This window comes from Peromyscus eremicus, chromosome 3 (genome assembly GCF_949786415.1).
Source record: "Peromyscus eremicus chromosome 3, PerEre_H2_v1, whole genome shotgun sequence".
NCBI classification, from domain to species: Eukaryota; Metazoa; Chordata; class Mammalia; order Rodentia; family Cricetidae; genus Peromyscus; species Peromyscus eremicus.
In genome coordinates, this window is record NC_081418.1 from 137,255,228 (window position 1) to 137,273,547 (window position 18,320).

The following is an 18,320-nucleotide window of genomic DNA, read 5'->3' on the forward strand; positions in this document are numbered from 1 at the left end:
GTTTTTTGTTTTTTGTTTTTTTGAGACAGGGTTTCTCTGTGTAGCTTTGGAGCCTTTCCTGGATCTTGCTCTGTAGACCAGGCTGTCCAAGATCTCACAGAGATCTGCCTGTCTCTGCCTCCCGAGTGCTGGGAGTAAAGGCATGCGCCACCACCTCTCGGCCGAGAAAAATGCTTTAATTATACTTACTTATTTATTTTTGGCTTTGTTTTTCGAGACAAGGTTTCTCTGTGTAGCTCTGGCTGTCCTGGAACTCACTCTGTAGACCAGGCTGGCCTCGAACTCACAGAGATCAGCCTGCCTCTGCCTCTCAAGTGCTGGGATTAAAGAAGTACCACCACACATGACTTATTTATTTATTTATTTATTTATTTATTTATTTATTTATTTATTTATTTATTTATTTATTTTATGTGTGTACATGTGAGCGTGTATGTCTGCATGCACTTGCCATGGCACGTGAGTGGAGATCCAAGAACAACTTGTGGGAGTCAGCTCTCTCCTTCCCCCATGTGAGCCCTGGAGATTGAACACAGGCCGTCAGACTTGGCAGAAAGCATCTTCACTCACTGTGTCATCATCCCACAGGCTCTTCCTGACAGTTTTTATCCCCAGATGCTGCCTTTCGTCATGAAAACATGGCAGAACAAGACATTCCCCTGTGGGTCTGTCCCTTCAAGCCCTCTTCTTTTCTTTCTGTGGACATCAGCCCCTTGCCCTAAGGCTGCCCTCCTCAGCATTCTGTGTCTTCCCTGGTGTCCTCTTAGTGTGTACCCTTCCTACTGTGTGGCTGGTGAAAAGGAGGAAGCTGGGACAATGCTTGGAACCCACAGACCGTGAAGACAATGGTAGAAAAGCATGAGCTGCCATCATTGCCTCCCTGGCCCAGGGTTCCTTGAGCAACTCAGCCTCCAGTACCACTGAATACACTACTATGAAGAGAGGAATGATTCTGCCATTTTGTCCGGGCTGGTTTCGTAAATGAAACCTAAGATCGCACCTACTTGTTCATTATAAACGGGTTAAACTCAACTATGCGTCGTCTTCCATCATCTGTGTGCAGCTGCCCCAGGGAACAGAACTGGGGGCCTGTTAAGAGCCATACTTCTGATGGAGGCTTAGCAGGGAGACGCCGTGGAGGAGGAGGAGGAGGAGGAGGAGGAGGAGGAGGAGGAGGAGGAGACTGCAGAGTGCTGCAGTGCTCCAGAACAACGAAAATAAGGCGGGTCTTACAGGAAGATGCCTTGAAAAAGGGGGGAAAAAGAGATGGAGCAGCATGCTCGGCAGAGAGAAGCTGAGCTAGAAGGATGCAGCATCGGCTACAGCTGTGGGAGTGCTGCTGTGGCCGATGAAGGAGCATGCCATTGGTAAGTAGGACCAGCCCTGGCCTGCCAGGAGCCCTGGGTCCCCACTGGGCCCACCTCATCTGTCCCCACGCACTCAGCCAGTGCTGCTGCTGCCACTCTCTCTGCTCACCCTGCTTGGGGGAGGAGGGGCCACAGTGATACCTGAACTGAGAGCAAAATGGTCATACCCAGGGCGCTGGCAGGGCGGCCAGTACCTGAGTGCAGCAGCCTGAAGCTTGTGCAGGCCCTGCCCCCAAACACGATGCCCAACAGCATGATTATCCTGACTCTGAGCAACAAGATATCTGAGATATGGAATGGCTCATTTTCTGGATTAAGTCTCCCTGAAAGACTTCTGTGGTCTGTGCTGCAGCTGGAGGCCATGTTGGTGTCCGGGGTCCGTAGTGATGTCTGTGATGCATGCTGCCTCTGGAGGCCATGCTGATATCTGTGATGCATGCTGCCTCTGGAGGCCATGCTGATGTCTATGATGCATGCTGCCTCTGGAGGCCATGCTGATGTCTGTGATCCATCCCTGTTGATGTGGGAGCCCGTGATCAGTGCTGCTACTGACTGCTATGGGCAATGAAGCTTCTTTTGTAGTGGTATCGATGACTGCATACATAACCAAGGATAAGAGACATTGAAGGTTTCCATGACAACACCCCTCCCCCAAAGAAGCAGTCCAAACAGAAGTCACTGAAGAGGGTCCTTAGAAATTGAGAAAGATGGTGGTGTAGCTCTTCACAGTCGACGGCTTCTGGTGGGGGTGGGCTGGGGAGGGACTCAGTTTTCTTTAAGGAGCTGGCCACTGGGACTTTGACCATGCTCCACTGAGAATATGGGTATCACAAATTGTACTTGGTGGTTTTTTTATTTGGGCGTGGGCAGAGAGAGGGAGGCATAGGGGTGGAGGGTTGACCTGGGTGAATGGGAAGCAAGTGAGATAGGGGTGTGTTGTATGAAATTCGCAAATAATTAATAAAAATATTATGTTGGGGAAAAATATATACATTTGTTTTAAAGCTTAAAATAAAGGTCATACTTCTGCTGGGCGGTGGTGGCACATGCCTTTAATCCCAGCACTCAGGAGGCAGAGGCAGGAGGATCTCTGAGTTTAAGGCCAGCCTGGTCTATGGAGGGAGTTCCAGTGACCACGGTCCACATGGTTTAATTTCAAACTAGTCCTTTACAGAGTCTTGAGCACACACTCTTCACTGACAGGTACCGAGGGATGCCCCCTATCTTCAGTAGAAGGGATGGGAAAACCCAGCTACACCGTTCTAGAAGTAGAGAACCTTACATACCCACTCCAGTGTTCTCAGAAGCAAGGTGAGTAGTTTGTGGAGAAACATTTTGTATTTTAATGACATGATATTTATTTTAATGAAATTTTTTTGGGGGAGTAACATATTAAACTCATGATTCATAGAAATCATGGTATTTGATGATACCATCACATTTCACTGATGTTTCTATGGTTTTGACGTTTTTTAGAGAAGGATCTGTTTTGCAGCATGTAAGGCAAAGAAGCAACATTTTTTAAAAGAAAAATTAGATAGGTTGTGTGCAAACAATCCAGACCAAGCAAGCACTAGCCCTTAGGAGGCCAGCTCCAGCAGATGTCTTCCCTCCCAGCAGCACCAGAGCAGGCAGGGCCGCCCACCTCCTCCTGAAAACTCGGAAGTTCGGGCTTCACGGAGGCCATCTTTATTTAACCAGTGTTGCCACAATTTTCTCATCTCTCTCCTTTCTTCCTGCATCTGTTCTACCAATGAGTCACCCTCCCTGGTGGACCGTGCCTACTTCTCGCTGCTCACTTCTGCTTTCACAGTGTTTCCCCCACTGCCCGTGACTGTCGCCTTTCTGTGTGCTGTGTCCTGTCCCCTCTCCAAACTGTTTTAAAGCCACTGACTTTGTCTGGCAGTTCTCTGGAAGAGCTCCATTCTAGAGGATTTCGTTATTTGGTCTCATTCAGCTCTTGGTCTCTGCAAACAGCTCTGGACCAATGCATTTGTCCAAAATAGTCATTGGCTGATGTTAAAATTTCAACTGCCCAGGTAACACCAGTTAGGACTGATATGAAGGGAGACTTTATTATTATTATTATTATTATTATTATTAAAAAGCAAATATGTGGGATGAGCTGCTATAGTTTAGATTAAACATTTTATTTTATTTATTTGTTTTTACATTTATTTATTACAAAATATTTCACATTTGTTGCATGCATGTGTTGGGGGAGTGCATGCCAAGGAATCTGTGTGTATGTCGGAGGAAACTTGTGGGAGTTGGTTCTCACCTTCCGTTGTGTGTGTCCTGGGATCAAATTCAGGTCATCAGGCATGGTTCTATATATGCCGTGGCAAAGCTTGAGAAGGTACTTTTCAGCGGAGGACACAATGACTGTGAAGCCAGGACCTTAAACAGATTGCCTAAGGCCTGCTGCAACAGACACATAAAGTCCCTCAGCAAAAGTTGGGAGACATACTGGCTCAGACTCTTTAAAGAATGGCCCGTCTGAGCGTTACCTGCACACAAAGAAAGCAGATGAACTTCGGAGTAGAGTAGATGGTCAAGAACCTAGACTTCACCCAATCGGTAGAGGAAAGTCAATTAAGGAAATGCACAGTACCAACAGTACCCTGTTGTGGGGGTGAGGTGAGAGGGTGGGCAGGGGTACCGAGTCAGAGATCCCACCTCAGCATAGAAGGTGGGGAGAGATCAAGGAAGACAATGGACAGCAATTTCTGGTCTCCACACACGTATACACAAACAGACACTTGCTCATACAACTGTGCCCTCATGTGCCTGAACTCACACACCACACACAAACATATATACAAATAAAGAGTAAAGGAGACAGTAGGTGTTTTCAGATAAACAAAAACTGACAGATTCTATTTTTTGTTGCTAGCAGATCTCCCTACATAAAATACTGACTGGAAGCTGGAAGCGTGGATCAATGATAATATGCGAAGTTGACACACAAAGAAGTGCTGTGTTAAATGTCTAGCACAGGAAGGTGGGAAGGTGGAAAGGGGGAGAATATTGAGAACTCTTGTGTCTTTAATGAAAGGACACTAGAAGTCACTCAAATCCACACACATAAATCAAAGTACCAAGATGTAACTATGTAGGTATTAAAAAGTAAGATATATATGTAGACTTTTTCTTTTATGTAACTTTTTCTTATTATTTAAAATCATTGATGGTATGGTGTATAAAGATGTAATTTGTATACTAACAGCACAGAGGAGACAGGAACCATGTTGCACTGGTGTAAAGTTCTTAAATGCTAATGTTAAGCTGGAATCACTTCACGCTATACTCTAGAAGGATCTTCATTGTAATACCAAGAATATTCAGTAAGAAAACAATTAAAAATATATTTACAAAATTAAACAATAAAATAATTCAAATGCCATATAATATCTGTTAAACATAAAATACTGGTGGGGGAGAAGAAAAAATCTCAATATTTGTAAGAATGATAGGACAAAAGGCAAGCATAAATCCTGCCTTAGTAATAATTACATTAACTGTAAATGGACTAAATATTCAAGTCAAAACAAAACAGATAAGTAAAGAAAACATGCTCCATATATGACATGCTTTAGACGCGAAGAAAATTAAGTTTAAAATAAAACATTGGAGACTGGGAATGTAGCTCAGCAGTGCTAGAATGTATTCATGGGACTGTGGGCTCAATTCCCAGTATCATTTTTAAAAAAAGGTTAAAAGATGTAAAAACATACACATACAAACAGAGAAGAGCTGGAGTGACTATATTCATGCCAGACAAAATAGACTTTCCTATAAGAAAGAACATTTTACAATGATAGAAAGGTAAATCCTCTTGGAAGACCCAGCAATTGTAAACATATATACACAGGAACAAAAAGCTACAAATTAGATGGAAAAACATTTTTGTGTATTGTAAAATCTTGCCTGTTATTTTTGTTCCTTGATTTTATTCTATTCTCTGGAACTTACACTAGATAATCCAACTACTATATGACCAGCCGGGTTTCATGTGCTTGAAGCTAACTCTCGTATCTTTTCTTGCTTCCCATTTTCATCTTACACTGGCGCTATGGACATTTCCCTAAGATACAATTACATTTTTCTGTGAAGAGAACTACTGGGGCATTGATTAGAAGAGGAGACTCAGAATCTCAGGACTGGACAGAAACTGAGATGATCTTATTCAAATCTCTGCTTTTGTGGATGAGCAGGCTGGGTCCCATACTTAGCTTGGTGGGACTTAGCTGAGTCATTCTCCTGCTTAGCCAAAGGCCATTATCTTTGTCCAGATTTTATCCATGAAAAAGATACTGGATTTTTTTCTTTTGTGTATTTTACTAGGAGGAGAAGAAGGGAGGTGGGAGAGGGAGAGAGAGACAGAGAGAGAGAGAGCCCTAATTTTAGTTACACTGACATTCTTTAGGATTTATTTTTTATTTACGAGTGTGTGCATGTAAGTAGTGCATGCCACATGTGTTCATGTGCACGAGGATCTAGGAGAAGATGTCAGATCTCCTGGAGCTGGAGTTACAGGCAGTTGTGAGCCACCCTACATGGATACTGGAAACTAATGGGTGCTGGGAACTGAGCTCAGGTCTTCTGGAAGAGCAGCAGGTGCTTCTAACTGATGAGCCATCTCTCCAGCCCTAGAATTGGCAACTTTATCTCAAATTTGCCACAGAATAAGAAAAGCTAAGAGTAGTAGAAGAGCTGTGTTGAACATTGAAAGTTTGGATCATCTTTTGGAACCAGTAATCAACTTCTTGGATAAGTCACTTCAAAATAAGACTCCTTGGGGATGTAGCTCAGTGGTTGAGCGCTTGCTTAGCATGTGAAAGGTCCAAGATCCACCCCCACGACCAAATAATAATAACAGTGAGAAGTAGTACTCATGACGCCATATACTATCTATTGAGCACCTAGAGTCTATGAGGTATTGTACTACATGCGTTACCTATGAACCTCTCTATGTAAGTGTATTTTGACTATGAAATTTCCCAACAGTTTGATGGATTGGGGATTTGGATGCCTGCTGATGGTCTTTTGGATAATGATCCTAGAGGCTCTGACCTCAGCAATGGATTGAGTCCATCAGAGATTCCTAAAATGATGGCATTATGGGGAAGTGGGGAAGTGTAGGAAGCAAGGCTTAGTTGAGGAAGTGGGTCATCTTGCCCTGACCCCTCCCTGTAATCCCTTTTGTCGATGATTCCCTGTCACTATCATGTCACCAGCTCTGCTCTGCCGGGCCTAGCATGAGGAACAGGCACCTCTGAAGTCAGAAGCCAAAACTTAACTCTGCCATTAAGTTATTAGCTCAGATTGTGGTCACAAGCTAAAAACTAACTCCCAGAGTACTTGGAGCTTCCCTGCACAGTCTCCATGGCAGCTGGGATGTATACTCTGAAAACTAGAGAGCCTTCAAGGATCTCCTCGCTGCTGAGTACAAGTCTAGTGGGGCTCAGGTCTAAATGCTTTCCCCAACACCCCACTTACACTTTGACCAAACCAGCTTCACCCCTAAAGTTTCCCACAAATTCTCTGTTGGCAGAGTTCCAGCATTTAAGGATGATGCTGGATTTTGCGTCTTTGAGAGTGGTGCCATGGCCTATTGTGTGAATGAGAATGAGGAGCCATGGGCACAGCTCAGCTGATGCTGTGGGTGAGCTTTGTTGATATGACTCAGTTCTCTGGTGTTCCCCATCTTGGGCATCATGGACCACAACAAACAGGCTACTGGCAATACAAAGGAGGAAATGAAGGGAATCCGGGGGCTACTGGGTGGATGCTTACTTGATGACAAGGACTTATTTGGTAGGCAGACAATGACTCTGTCTGATACTACACCATCTCCACCCTGTTACAGGTCTATAAACAAGTCTTGGAACCTTCTTATTTTTTAATTTTATTTTTGTTTTTTAATCATGTGTATGTGCTTAGGTGTGTCCATGTAAATGTGTGTGCCCCTGAAGGCCAGAAGAAGACATTGAGTCCCCTGGAACTGGAGTTACAGATGGTTGCCAATTTGCTTGATGGAGGTGCTGGGAATCAGCTCAGGTCCTCAGCAAAAGCAGCCAACACTCTTAACCACTTAGCCTTCGCTCCAGTCCCTATACGACTTTTTTTTCACTAGGGTTTCCCAATTTCAACTTCTGGTTCCTCATCTATCCAAACTAGCTCCGGTGTAAGGCTATCTTGGAGGAAGTGAAAACAGTGAGAAAAATGCCATGAAGTTTGCAGCTTGATGCTAAAAAGTTTGCAGCAAGCCTGTCTAAAAAGGGTACCCCATGAGAAGGAAGAGCAGCAGCCCCAGGCAGAGCAGAAAGAGGAGAAAGGGGCAGATGTGCCAGTTTCTGAGGAGGAGATCGATGAATGTGAGCTGGCACTGGCTACTGAGCCAAAGGGTTGGACCCCTTCTTCACCTTCATGTTGGATGAGTTTAAGAGTAAGTGTTCCAGTGGGGATGTCTTCTGTCTTGGTTAGGATTTCTTTGCTGTAAAGAGACACCATGACCATGGCAACTCTTATAAAAGAAAACATTTCACTGGATCTGGCTTACAGTTCACATTTAGCACATTATCGTCACAGTGGGGAGCATGGCAGTGCACAGTTAGACAAGATGCTAGAGAAGGAACTGATAGTTCTACATCTTGATCCACAGGCAGCAGAAGTGAATGCCACACTAGGCCTAGCTTGAGCATCGGAGACCTCAGAGCCCACCCCCACAGTGACATCCTTCCTCCAACAAGGCCACACCTCCTGATAGTGCCACTCCCTATGGGCCAAACATTTAAACACATGAGTCTATGGGGGCCATTTCTATTCAAACCATCACACCATCTCTGTGGATGCTGCATATTTGGAGATCACTTTGATAAGGATGGCTGGTCCCTGTGGTGTGCAGAGTGCCACTTTTCTGAAAAACTCACCCATCTAGACCTTCATGAGTGGTACTCTCATCACAGGTAAGACCAGGGATACAGGTTCTGGAAGGGGAAAAGAGATCAGGTGGGTGACTCCCATGCTGTGGAATAATCCTTTTGTACACTGTAAAGACTTGTCACTCAAATTGGTTTAATAAAATGCTGATTGACCAGTAGCTAGGCAGGAAGTATAGGTGGGACACACAAACTAAAGATGATGGAAAGGAGAAGAGCAGAGTCAGGAGTTGTCAGCTAGATGCAAAGAGAGCAGGGCATGAACGTGCCATGCTAATAAAGGTACCACGATGTGGCAAAGCATAAATAGAAATAGGGGTTAATTTAAAATGTATCAGTTAGCTAGTAACAAGCCTGAGCTATCGGCTGTGCATTTATAAGTAATATTAAGCCTCTGAGTGGTTATTTGGGACCAAGCAGTCAGGACAGGAAATGTCCATTTACACTCTCATCCAGAAACTAAATATTCTCCCTTTATCTCTTCCCAAGAATGTTCTAGCAATTGGGGAATAATACCATTGCCAGTGTTCCTTTTGGAACCAATAACAGCAGCTTCATTTGGAAAGTCTTCTGAAGCAGGAGGCTTGTCTTTCCGGTAAGAAAGATCCTAGATAACTGGGGAAATAACTGATCTCTTGAGGGTGGGGCAAGGAAGGGGTTTGGGTCTTAGGGTGGATCAGTGGACATGGGACCCACCTCTGGACTGTGCAGAAGAAGTTCTGTTCACAACAGTGTGAGCCCTGGGGCCTGGTGCCATTTGTCTGAGCTGGAAATGGCACAGGTGTGAAGCAATTGCCGGAATCTGACCACACACCTCCTTGCCAGCTGAGTCCAGACTGGCAGGTAGATAAGTCTCAGACGTGCAGAAACTGGATCCTGGCAGCAAGGAGCCCAGGCCCGGGTTCTAGAGCACTTCTCTTGGGAAAACACCTTCCAGCACGTGGCAAAGTCTTCAATAAAGGCAAGATCTTCAAGTGAGCATCTCCACCATCCCCTGTTTGCCTGCACACACCTTTCAGGGCCATGGGAGTCATTAAAGGGACTGAACCCAGGCTCAGGGTGTGAGGGGAATCTAAGTAATATTGTAGGTGCTCATTATGGGTCCACCATCCCATCCAGTTGGAGGGGGCAACAGTGAAGAGCCGGCTTTATTGTTGTGTTCTTAGGAAGCCTGTAGCAGTCCTCTCTCATTTCTGGAACTGTCAGTGGGAAAGGAGCCAGAGGATCCTTCCTAAAAGTGTCATCTTAGAGCATCCATGGCTCTGCTTTTTGTATTTCCTACTTCTCTGGGATTTGGTTCAACTTTTATTGCTCCCCAGGATCCAATCCTCAGCCCATTTTGCTCTTTTGTTTCTTCCACGGGCCTCTGATTCATTCCACTGATGTCTTAACTCACCTCTGGACTTAGTGTTTCTGTGGGAACAAATGGATGGAATAACTTAAAAGGGGAAGGTTCATTTTGGCTCATGGTTGGCCAGGAGAACATCAGGGTGATGGGAGCCTTTGGAGCAGGGGGCTATTGACCTACCTCATGGCACACAGGAAGCAAAGAGGGACCATGCCTCCCAGTGACTTCCTCGGCTCCTAAAGTTTCCAGAACCTTTCAAAATAGCATCATCAACAAGCCTTTGGGGGCAACGCCTCACCTCCATAATAGCCATCTGTAGATGTTCTGTTCCCAGTGTTGTCATTTCTGCTGCACCATGATCCCCTCCTTGGAACCCCGTTGGTCTCATGCTTCCCTTGCTCAGGGACCAACTCAAGCCCCTCAGAGTCTGCTCAATATGTCAGGACCCTCCCTGGGACCGAGGCCTTGGCTGAATCTGGATAAATGGTATAAAGCCAGGCTTAGTAAAGTTGCTTAACCTCTCTGGGTCAGAGTTTCCTCAGTCATAAAGAAAAGACACTCAGTAGCACCTCTCTCAGTGCATAGGCTTTTGGTGATCAGTGTGATAATCTATATAGAGAAACGCAGCGTGAGTTGGGCATTAGTGGCACAAGTTTTTGATCCCAGCACTTGGGAGGCAGAAGCAGAAGGATCTCTGTGAGTTCCAGGGCAGCCAGGGCTACACAGAGAAACTCTGGAAAACCAAAACAGAAAACAAATAAAAAAGAGAGGTAATGCAGAGCCTTGGGAGCAGAAACTAGTCAGCTAAGCTGGGATGCTCTGCCCCTGCCTACAGACACACCGCCCAGCATGTTCTCCTGTTCTTAGATGGTATGGCAAGGGCTCTTTCCCCCTGGAGCCTGTGGAGTTGGAGCATCCTTGAGGAAGAAAGGGGAGGTGCCTGAGTTCTGGTGGCTCACGATTGCTGCTTTGTCTTCCCACTGTCCTGTGGTGACAAAGTTAAATCCACAGTAGATCAGCCTTACGACACATCATGCATTGCATGTGTGCACCATCTTTCTCCTCTCGGTCACCTGTGAGCATGACATGCCTGTAGATGCGTGTGCGTGTGTGTGTGCACACACACACACACCACTGCACACCACCCACATCCCTCCATACACACACCATACACACTGTAAACACACACACACACACCACCACCACCACCACCACCACCACCACCACCACTACCGCCACCCCACACCATATCTTTGGACCAGGAATTAGAACCCCAAATCTCTGTAACACGAATTTTGTGAGTACAAGGCCACACTGGGCTATAAGAGAGAAACAGAGCCAGGCAGTGGTCGCACACACCTTTAATGCCAGCACTTGAGATCTCATGCCTTTGCTTGGGAAGCATAGATGCCTTTCATCCCAGGAAGTAAGATGTCAGGGCACAGAAAGGCATATAAGGCATGAATAAATAGGAAGTCTCTCTTTTGAGGCTGAGGATTTTGTAGAGGTAAGAACATGGCTGGCTTGTTCTGTTTCTCTGATCTTTCAGCTTTCACCCCAATATCTGGTTCTAGGTTTTTTATTATAATACCTTTTAAAATTCTTGTTACAGCCTTCTACATGTTAAGTATGTGTTGTCCCATTAAGAAACAGCCCCTGGTCCCTGTGAATGCTGTTACTATGCCCCATGTCTAGGATTAGGAATCAGTGTTGTTATGCTTTCAGGCTCAAATGCCCCCCCTCCAGACACGTTCTGAATACTTGATCCCCAGTTTGTGTCACTACTTGGAGGGTTATGGAGCCACTGAGGTGGGGTCTGGCTGACGGAAGTGGGTCACTAGGGCCTTTGAAGGTTTTATTCAGCTCTGGTTCCACCCTGAGCACACTGCTTCCTGGTTTGCACTGTGTGAACAGCCTCTGCCATGTGTTGCTGCTGCCACGGACAGAACCACTTTACCCCGTGTTCTCCACTGTGATAGTCTGAAATCTGGGTGCTGCGATTAAAGGCTTGGGTCACCATGCCCAGCCCCTTTAGGCTATTTCTTTTGGGTGTTTTGGTCACAGTGAGGAAAACTGTAACTAAGACTGGTATCTAGAGAGGTTATTAAACCTAGGCAGATTATGCAGCTTTCACATGTTGTAATATAAGATCCAGTCATATGTGCCATCATGAGTTTAAGGTCATCTTTGTCTACGTAATGGGTTCGAGGCCAGCCTGGGTTATAAGAGTAAACAAGTGTTATCTCCATATATTCAAGTAATTCTGCTTTAAAGAAAATTAAACTAGAACTCTTACACAATGCCCCATGAATGTGGCTTACACATGAAGGATGATCTAGGGCTCTAATCAGTCAGCCCAGACTTAAAAATAGGCTTTGGCTTAGCATCAAGAAGTTGGTAAATAAATGTACATTAACTTCAAATAAAATGCTTAAGGTATGTGTGATTCACTCTTGATGATATCTTACTCTCCCGACATTTTCAGATAACCCACTGCTTTCTCAATCACATCAGAGGGACCTTTATGGGTCTTGGTTTTTGAATGTAAGAGTTTAAAAACCTAAAGGAGATCTTGCCAAATGTATTCTGCAAATTGGCATCTCGAAGTGAGCAATAGCTCTTGACATCTTTCTGTGTTTCGTTCATTCCGTGTGGGATGTTTCTCAATATTGAGAAAGTGTCATAGCAACTTCTTGGACTTGGTGGACAGTTGGGGGCCCTCCCACATAACAACTTCTTGGATTTCATAGACATTTGAGGGCCCTCACGCTGAATTTTTTTTTTTTTAATAAATACAATTCCAGCAAGCCTCCAGTACTTGCTTCCTTGTGCATCTGAAGGTCTGTGGGTAGAGAAAGAGCTCATGGTCCTTATTCAACTTATTAAATGGTCCAAGAGAGAACGTGAACACCTTAAGGTCGTGGACTAGTTACTTTTCTCTTTGCTTAGATAAAGAGCCTGGTTAAAGCATCACAGAGTTAATTTGTGCTCACAGTTTGAGGGGACAGTCCATCATGGCTGGAAGAACATGGTGGCAGCAGGGTGGGGCTGCTTGCTCACTTCTTGGAGGACCAGGAAGCAGAGACAGGAACTCTAGCATAAGCCCACTTTCTGCTTTATCCTTTCATTTGGTCCAGGACCACAGCCCGTGAGACGGGCCATCACATTCTGGGCAGGTCTTCTCTTCACAGTTAAACCTTTATGGAAACACCCTCACAGATACAAACCGGAAGTGTGTTTCCTAGCTGATTTTAAATCCAGTCAAATTGGCCGTGATTGGCCATCACTATATGTCTCCAAAAGCTTTACAGTCCATAGGGGAGTAAAGATAGCAAATACATAATTGTGACTTTAGTATCATGTAGAGGGAAATAGAATGTGACTGGATATCTTAGTTAGGGTTTCTGTTGCTATGATGAAACACCATGATCAAAAAGTAAGTTGGGAAGTAAAGGTGTAGATGTAACCAACCGTCTTATTAAATAAGAAACACAGAGCCGATTCAGAGAAGAAAGCCAAGAGGTCAGAACTAAGAGCCTCACCCTTTTTGCTTTAGCAATCCTCTTCAGTCAAGAGAGCTCTCCAAAAAGGGCCTACTTCCTGTGTGTATGTCTTTATATAGTATAGCTGTTTTGCCTTCTCATTGGTTGTAAACCCAAACATGTGACTGCCTCGTCACTGCCTGTATGTACCGCCCTCCAGGTCCTTAAAGGCGTGCGCCACCGCCGCCACGCACTTGCTATGGCTCTAACAGCTCTGACACCCAGGCAACTTTATTTATTAACATACAATTAAAATCACATTTCAGTACAAATAAAATACCACCACAGAAAGGTTTTTATTTGGCTTACATTTTATTATTACTGTTCATCATTGAAGGAAGTTAGGACAGGAACTCAAGCAGGGCAGGAACCTGGAGGCAGGAGCCAATGCGGAGGCCATGGAGGGGTGCTGTTTACTGGCTTGTTCCTCATGGCTTGCTCAGCCTGCTTTCTTTTAGACCCCAGAACCACCAGCCCAGGGATGGCACCACCTCAATGGGCCAGTCAATCACTAATTAAGAAGATGTTCTATAGGCCTGCCTATAGCCTGATCTTATGGAGGCATCTTCTTGATTGAGGCTCCCTCCTCTCATGACTTTAACTTGTGTCAAGTTGACACAAAACTGACCAGCACACTAGATACTGTGGGGAGAAAGGAAGAGGGAGGCTGAAGGGTCCAAGTGAGTGGGTGACTAAGAAGCCTGCATAAGGAGGTGTCACCTGAGCCTAGACTTCAGGGGACAGGTTGTCTGTCTGTCTGCATGGCGGTGTGCTGGCACTGCACTGAGCTCAGTGGGACCATTTGGCTGGATGAAGGGAGAAATGGAAGATGCTTTGAGGGAAAGCCGAGCAAGACCAGGAACGAAAGTGGAAAAGCATACAGTGTGCTTAGACACCCAAGAACCTCATCAGCACAACACCTGGAGGTCCATGGAAACAGAGGGATGTGGGAAGGTTGAACTTTAAAAGCACCCTGGAGAGACTTAGGTTTATCTGAAAAAGAAATGTCCATGAGATGGGTGCTGAAGGTGGGGTAGAGAAATTAAGGATGGGTCGGGCAGCTCCCTGCTTTGAGTCCATTGAGGTTTCCCAGCAGCCCCAAGTTTTGCTGGAGCTGTTACCAGGACAGCTTCAAGGCTTCTTTTAGGGGAACTGTTTTTGTTTTGGATTTGGGTGGAAGAAACGCAAGGTTTTGCAGGAGTGGGAAGGACCCTCCTACTTTCATTGGTTACTTTATCCATGTCCATAAGCATCTTCTCACCAACTGACAGATTTCCACACTCTATCTCATTAATTCTACAAAACATCAGATGCACCTTTAATAGCTCGACCCGAGAAAGAGAACAGGCAGCCATCAAGCATTCAGCCCTGTTCCAAATAACCTTCCTTTGGAGCCAGCCTTCTACAGGGCCATGTGGATGTCAGACACGCACTGGCTGAGTCACGCTGACATAGCTGGGATGCCTGGATTGCTCTGGAATCTCGGGGTGCCAATCACAGGCCAAGGAGAAGTCAATGGCTGGGAGCAACAACGCCAGAGTGTTCACTGTGCATGCAGAGGGAGGGTGGTGATAGCAAGGGGAACGTGGTGACCCGCAAACTGGGGACTACAGAGACCTCTCAGCAGGACAGCACCTGTCAATGATGCTGGCCAGTGCACAGAAGCCTTCCAGGACACAGACCAGGACCTCCCCCTCCTCCTGACCCCCAACCACTAATAGGTAAATACCCATGTATATCAGCTGTACATCAAGACTTGGAGACCCAAGGTGGATGATAATGATCAGAATGTATTGACCCCTCCACCTCCCTAGTGCTACAGCAAGCAGCTCACACCAATCCTTGCATTCTCCCAGCTTTATGGTGGGGCCTTTTTTTTTTTTTAATCACAACTTCCATTTTATGAAGAAAGAAACTGAGGCTAGCTGGGTGTGGTGACACATGCCTGTGATTTCAGTACCAGGGAGGCTGAGGCAGAAGGGTCTCCAAGGCTTAGACTTTGGTAGCCTGCGCCACAGAGTTAGCTCCTGTCTCTCTTACTTTTGCTGAGGCTAGGAAGGGATAAGACATGTACTGAATGGGCTGGGATGTGACTCAGTTGGCAATGTGCTTACCTGATGTGCACAGAGCCCTGGGCTGGACCCTTAGCACTGAATAAGCCAGGCATGGTGCATGGCAACACACACCTGTAATCCCAGTAGTTTGGGGGTGGTAGGGGCCGGAGAAGCAAGAGTTCAAGGTCATTTCCAGCTATGTAGCAAGTTCAAGGCCAGTCAGACTGACATGAGACCCTGTCTCAAATAGCAAGCAAAGAAACACACACACACACACACACACACACACACACACACACACACACACACATTTATGTGTAATGTGTGTATGTATGAGTATGTATCTATATGGGAATAATATATATATATTTATATATATTTATATATATGAATCCTACAGTTAGTAACTACAGAATGAGGTGAACCACAGTCTTACCAAAGCCAAAAGCCTGGCTATTAAGCACTCTGCCACACAACCAGGGTATCAGTGAACGTGATCCAGGCCATTCCCACCAAAGCTACCCTAGGTGAACTTGGTGTGTTGTATATAGAGTAAATTCCCCTAGGGGTGTGGGAAGGCATGTGGAAATGTCCTGACCAGCCCCTGTCTTTGCTTCAGTGACTGCTTGCAAGACCCCAGATGGGCACAGCAAATGTGTGTGGAGGGTGATCCATCTGTGGCAGCCATGCTGGGGGAGCCTGCAGACTTGACAAAAGGTGCACCCAGCTGTATTTGGAGATTTCTTCCAGATTCTAGATGTATGGAGAGTTCTGTTGCATTTCACCCCCACCTTGTCCTTTTTCCTCTGCCCTTCTCCTTCCTTCCTCATCTCATTGACTCCATGAGTCAATATAGTTTATGCCACCATATTACAGAGTAGCGAAGGGGCCAAGGAGCAAGTTGAGATGGGCACCATGCTAAAAACCCCAAGTGTCAGAGTCTGGGAGTGTGCCTCTGATTTATGTCTCAGAAGAAATGTCACAGTTCCTTGGATCTCTCATAACTCCTCACAAGGGTATCTGGGTGAAGCAGCCACTCAATACAAAACTGGCTTACTGATGGTTCAAAGACCATTTCCAGTCTATGTTTCTGGTGGTCAGCAGGATGGATGATTTTGAGACAATAAAGTCATGTGGAGTCGATGTCCGAGAAACCAGGTATGCTGGGGAAGAAACAAGAGACATATAGCATTCTCTCTCTCTCTCTCTCTCTCTCTCTCTCTCTCTCTCTCTCTCTCTCTCTCTCTCTCTCTCTCTCTCTCTGTGTGTGTGTGTGTGTGTGTGTGTGTGTGTGCCTGTGTAGTCAGAGGTCAAGGTCAGACATTATTCTTTGTCACTCTTCACCTTGTTTTCTGAGGCAGGGTCTCTTAGTAGAACTGGAACTCAGCATTTTGGACTGTCTTGCTGCCCGGGCATCCACCTATCTCCTCCCCAGTTCTGGTGTTACAGATGTGTCCCCCTGGCTTTTACCTGGGGGCTGGGGATCCGAACTCATGTCCTCATGCTTGCGCAGCAGGCACTTCACCCACTGAACCACTATGCCATCTTCCCAGCTGTCCCTTTTCTCATACAGAGTCTATGATGTCCAGTCTAGCCTTGAACTCCCAGGTTCAAGTGCTCCTCCGGCCACCTCTTCATGAAAGCTGGGACTACGGATGAATGTCTTCATGCCCAGCCCCAAGTCTTGAGAAGCAGTCGGTGCTGTGGGATACTGAGAGACAACCCATTTCAATGGAACTGTGATTTATTGATGGAGCCCATTAACATTATTGATGGAGCTCCTCTTTATGCTGTCCTTCAATGCACAGGACAATGCACCCACTGGTACTGAGATTTCATTGCTGGAAGGTCCCAAAGCATCAGTGTTCAACTTGATTTCTCCAGCTGTGTCCATACCTCCAGCCCCAATGGCAAGAGCTATTGCTTTGGTGACCTCAGATCTGCAGTACCCCGAGGAAGGCTGCCTGTCTTATTCTGTGCTAAAGAGACTCCTACTTCAAGAGAAATCTCCTGCCCTGGCTAAAAGAAATATGATGGACTGGTTATGCTCTCCACAAATCCACACACAGTTCATGAGAGTAGAGTTTGGGAGAAATTTCCAGGCTCTGAATGTGTTTATCTTGGTTGGTCTTTTACCATGAAAACTAAAATCTGAGGCTCCATAAAAATAGCAGGAGAAAGACACAGCTCAGATAGGCATTCTGCTTAGCATGGCGCTTCTCTCCAACTGGGTCCATAACAAGAGTGAACTGCTGGTGCATTGGAATGAGTTCGTCCCTCAGAAGTGATAATCTGTCCAGAAAGTCTGTCAAGACACACTTGGCCCCTGGAAACCCCCCCCCCCCCCCCCGTCACATCATGTGAATGTCAAAAGGCATTTGCGTCTCACCTTCTTGAGATAAGGATGGGAATGCCACGGAGAACCGGAGCAGTTTGTCTGCAGCCCACAGTCCAGTTTCCATGTTCTCTGCACTCTCAGGTTCCCTACCTACTTGGTACCCACCCCCCATTTTGTGCTTTTTAATTAAAAATTTAGATTTTTTTATTTTTAAGAGAGAGAGAGAGAGAGAGAGAGAGAGAGAGAGAGAGAGAGAGAGAGAGAGTGTCTGTGTATGTGAGTGTTGTGAGTGTATCTATGTGTAAGTGTGTCTGTGTGTGAGTGTATCTGTGAGTGTGTCTGTGTGTAAGTGTGTGTCTGTGTGAGTGTGTGTGTCTGTGTGTGAGTCTGTGTGTGAATGTATCTGTATGTAAGTGTGTCTGTGTGTGAGTATATCTGTATGTGAGTGTGTCTGTGTGTGAGTGTGTCTGTGTGTGAGTATATCTGTATGTGAGTGTGTCTGTGTGTGAGTGTGTCTGTGTGCGAGTGTGTCTGTGTGAGTGTGTCTGTGTGTGTCTGTGTGCGAGTGTATCTGTATGTGAGTGTGTCTGTGTGTGTGTCTGTGTGTGAGTGTGTCTGTGTGATTGTGTCTGTGTGTGAGTGGGTGTGTTCAGGTGCATAGGCAGAGGCCAGAAGGCAGCATGGCATCCCTTGGAGCCAGAGAACTAACATTTCTGAGGTGCCCACC

The 18,320-nt window shown here is 45.8% G+C and overlaps 1 pseudogene; it reads left to right on the forward strand.

Moving 5' to 3' along the window:
• Positions 1-1,266: 1,266 nt before the first annotated feature.
• Positions 1,267-10,581, forward strand: LOC131906507 (elongation factor 1-gamma-like; annotated as a pseudogene).
• The last annotated feature ends 7,739 nt before the right edge of the window (positions 10,582-18,320 follow it).